Raw genomic sequence first — 4,803 nt, 5'->3', positions numbered from 1 at the left:
TTGGCGCTTAGAGGGTCACGAGGAGGCTCAAGAAGTGCGTTCTAGCACACTGGTAGCACCCCTTACCTTTAGAAGAAGAAGAAGAAGAAGAAGAGGTAGTGGATTCTAATCAACCGGATTAGCACTTGTAACTTTGATACCCATTCTCGCAATTTTAGCACCCATCGCGCTCTTGTGCATACCACTCAAACAAGGCTCTAATGGTTTGTCCGGTGATCATAACGGCGTCTTCTGGGATGTATCGAAAAATATATGTTAGAGGCCGGTTGATCGCGGCCCGCGGCCTTAAACATTTGGGCTCGAGGACCTTGGCCTCTGAGTCTCCGCTTTTCCATCTGTTTAAAACGCCTTTCTAGGCTTTGAGAAGCTTTAGCGAGAGAGAGAGAGAGAGAGAGAAGGAGCCCAAGAGAACGCTTTTGCAATTTGTAAGAAGTAGATTATGTGGTGTTTAACAAGAGATTTGTCGAACTAGTGAGCAATAGCTGATTAAAATGGACGCCAGAGAACGATAGTCATTCAATTAGTAGTGATTAAGGGACACACGGCTCCTCTAAAATTATCTTGCAATTACGTTGCTAAATATGGTGCCACCCCTTGCTGTTCCTAATCACTCCGCTGGCTTTCAATTTGATGAGGAGTACTCATGCAGGCAAGGAGATGATCATTTTTGGATCAATGGTGTTGCAATGTACCCAAAACCAGAGCTGTTCAAGTACTGGTCGGAAGGGAAGATGGAGGTGGAAGATGGTGAAAAGAAGGACAATGCTAAATTATGTGAAGAAAGGGAGGTCAAGACCGAGCAAGAAGAAAAAGAGGTAAGCTTCATAATTAAGCTCACTAATTATCTCAGTAACTCTCCTTCCTTACAGTCCAAACGTTCCGATCATTCATATGTTTATCATCAAACCTTGCAGCCGCCCGCCATGGCTGTCACTCCTATCTCTGTGCTCGATCCACGAGATACGTCTCCACCGCTGGGTCCACGAGGTACTCCACCGCTGGATCTTGATGATCAAAACCTGATCAGCAGCTGCCACCAATTTGGGTGGAATTTTGGATCATCTCCAACGGTCACTCATGCCGGATTTATGTTGGTCGGGGACCAATACATGGCTGACCAGCTCGGCTTTCCGCATGATCACTTCATGGAAGCCATCAATTATATGGACTCCAACTGCACTGCTTTTTCTAGGTATGCTTCACCTTCTCCTCCTCCTTCACGTCTCGAGCTTGATTCGTGGGAGGATGAGATGACTTGTGTGGATGAAGGGCCCGTATCCTTTCTCTATGAACAGCCCAGATCTTCGACTCCCAACACCAGCTTCAGCGGCCCGGAAGATCATTATTCAAGCGATGAGAAGGATTATGAAATGTCTTCGGCTGAGACGGAGGCGGAAAAGCAAAAAAAGCAAGTGCACCCGCCCATAGTGGCGTTCCGTCGGTGCGTCAAAGACTATCTCGACAAACAGTTGCAGGAAGAGCTCGTTATGTGCGGCTGCCAAAATGAAAACGACAATGATCAGGAAGGTTTCTGCAATCCAGAGGATCACCGCCATCATCATGATTACCATTTGCAAAGAGATCCAATGTGGGCGTGGGTGCAAGAGCGCGAGAGTAGAAACGACGGCCTCCAGCTCTTGCAGCACCTGTTCGCATGTGCGGAAGCTGTCGCCTGCAGAGACACCCACCAGGCCCGATCCCTTCTACGGCACGTGCGAGAGCTGGCCTCCCCCTACGGTGACTCCCTCCAGCGCGTGACCAGCTGCTTCGTAGAGGGCCTGGCCACACGCCTCAAGCACATGGCCGTCACTCCGGCAATGGCGGCGTCCGTCTTCGGGCAGCTGCCCAAACAACAGCTAGCGCCGGATGAAATACAGCGCCAGGAGGCCTTCCACTTCATGTCTGAGGTTTGTCCTTACGTCCCCTTCGGCTATTTCATCGCCAATTCAATAATCCTTGAGGCCTTTGAAGGAGAAGAGGTGGTACACGTCATAGAGCTGGGAATGGTGGAGGGGCTGCAGTGGCCAGCTCTCATACACGGTCTGGCAGCCCGTCCAGGAGGTCCGCCCAAGCTACTCCGAATCACTGGGGTGGGCGTCTGCAAGGGTCGCATGGAGGAGATAGGGGAGACTCTCCGCGGCGAAGCTGCGAGGGCGGCGCTGAATTTCGAGTTCCAAGCCGTGGAGCAGTCGCTAGAGAGTCTTGTAATAAACGCGCTTGGGCTGAGAAGCGGTGAAGTAGTAGCGGTGAACAGCGTCTTGCAGCTGCATCGCGTGGTGAAAGAGAGCAGGGGCTCTCTCAACACGGTCTTGCAAGCCATACACAAGCTGTCCCCGAAGGTGCTGACGCTCGTGGAGCAGGACACAAACCACAATGGGCCCTTTTTCCTGGGGCGCTTCATGGAGGCGCTGCACTACTACTCTGCCATTTTCGACTCCCTGCAGGTGGTGCTACCACGCTACAGCACGCGCCGCGTCAAGATCGAGCAGTTCCATCTCGCGCTGGAGATCCGCAACATCGTGGCCTGCGAAGGCTCCACACGTGTGGAGCGGCATGAGCGCGTGGACCAGTGGCGCCGGCGGATGAGCCGGGCCGGTTTCCAGCCGGTGCCACTCCACCTTGCGGCGCAGGCGCACCTCTGGCTGGCCAGCTTCTACGCTGCCGACACCAACAATTACACTCTCTCCGACGAGAAGGGCTGTCTGGTTCTAGGATGGAAAGAAAAGCCGATCATCGCCGCCTCAGCGTGGCGATGTTAGGCGCCCCCTCCATCCCCCGCCACACCAACACCACTGAATGTAACGTCACATATATATCCGCCCCCTCCACCATCTCCCACCACCACTGCATGACACGTTCCACCTCCGCCACATTGCCGCCCCTCCACGTCACATCGCCGCTCAAGTATCGCCACCTCATATGTCACTTTCCCAATAACTACCCCCAAAAACCACCAATAACCACCCCCCTACCACACCATCGCCACCTTGCAAGCCTCTCTTGGGGGAGTTTGCACATCATACAAGCGCAACAAGCCCATTACTGTTGCCCTTCTTGTATGGGTGCCTGCAGATTCCTTCCCCTTGCGTGGCCGCATGCGCTGGGATCTCTGTGATGTGTGTGTGAGCGGGAAGCAGCAGCACTGGCTCATGCAGCTTGGCACAATATGTTCCTTTCCTCTTTCCTGTGCTCTCGTAGGCACAAATAACCTTCTCCCCCCTCTTTTTGCTATATGTCTTATGCAGCTTGGCACAATCTACCCAGCTACAGTCTCATGCAGCTTGGCACAGTATGTGGTACTATACTAGAATCATATTATAATCTTCCATGGGTTTCATGCAGTTTGACACTCTACTTCAACATGAGCTAGCTCCTCTTAAATAATCTAGTTGCCAAGGGTTTCGTGCAGCTTGGCACTCTATACTCTAATCTCATGGCTCAATATAAGCTAGTTTCCCTAAATAACCTAGATGCCTAATAGAGCATCTCGCATAGCTTTACTCTTCTAGTATTTGATTAACATCATATCACTAACTTGAGCTAGCCATATCCCCACCTCCTTTAAATTTAAAAAAAAAACCCCACCCACAACCCTTGAAAAAACCAACAAAATGCTTTTCAACCTACCCCTCCCCTCCCTCAAAAATACCCCACCCACACACCGACCCCACCCTTCGAAAACACCAACAAAATGCTTTTCTATTATCTCTCTCATATTTAACCTAATCCCATGTCACCAAAGAAAAAAGGCATTAGATATGGTTAATGTGCACTTATTCCTCTCGTAGCCATGGTTCAATTTCTCTCAACTCAAGCGGTATGCTACCTATACGATCACATCAAGCTATGAACAAAGCTCATTGGAGCCCAATGGGCCCTATATCAAAGGTCCATTGCTCAAATGATGAGCATAGAATAAAAGTGAGAATATGCATCTCAAAATAAATGTGTCTTACAAGTATGTCCTTTCTTTATGTAGAAAATATTCCTAAATCCTAAGGTGTTGGAGGCATGTTGTTAATACAAGGAACTACTTTTAGGTGTAGATCCTCTTGGCTTAGTACCATGGTCATGGCAAGGAAAAGATTTGTTCCTAGGATTACAACTTTGTATCCCAAAAATTATCTTCCTCTATGTAAAAATGAAATATAATAAAATTTGGGGCTACTTTGCATCCCTAAATGAAGCATGTATTGGAAAAAAAAGGATCGTCTTGGAACACGTTTTTATTTTCACAAATGGTGTGCACATATGAAACCCTTCATGTGAACATTTTTTCCATTTAAAAAGTTTGTTGACTATTTCCATGTGCCAATTTGAAGGTTTCGTACATTGTGGTGTAGCATAGTGACAAATAAGCATATAATATGCTTTTTGAGGCCAAAAAAGACAACATTTTGCATTGACTAATCAATAGCATATTAGGTTATCATGGAAGTAGTATAAAGAATCATGTAATGTATTATGAGATTGGTTCGAGGTCCCACATATATACTGATGACGTAAAAGCACAATTGTATTGTTTTCTAAAACAAGAGGACTTTTTAAAAATGTTGTTTTTTATTCTATGTTAATCACTATGTAACTAGGAGGTGGAGCACTTAGTACACCATGTGCCATTTGACATTCTCCATAATAAGAAAATTCTTTTGTGGGTTTATATATTTGCACAACATTGGCATAAACATGCTTATAAGAGAACAAATCACTCATTGCAATAATCGAAAAGAAAGTAAACAATTTCTACTTTGTAAGATGATGCAAACTATACAAGTTTCACACGTTAATGGTATTTCATTTGTA

General features: G+C 47.4%; 1 pseudogene; it reads left to right on the top strand.

Annotated features, from left to right (window-relative positions):
• The first annotated feature begins 308 nt into the window (after positions 1–308).
• On the top strand, positions 309–4,217 carry LOC147639886 (GRAS family protein RAD1 pseudogene; annotated as a pseudogene).
• The last annotated feature ends 586 nt before the right edge of the window (positions 4,218–4,803 follow it).

This window comes from Cibotium barometz, chromosome 3, assembly GCF_041138505.1.
Source record: "Cibotium barometz isolate CiBa-2024 chromosome 3, ASM4113850v1, whole genome shotgun sequence".
NCBI classification, from domain to species: Eukaryota; Viridiplantae; Streptophyta; class Polypodiopsida; order Cyatheales; family Cibotiaceae; genus Cibotium; species Cibotium barometz.
The sequence above is the reverse complement of the archived record's forward strand: the minus strand, read 5'-3'. Positions and strand labels throughout refer to the sequence as shown.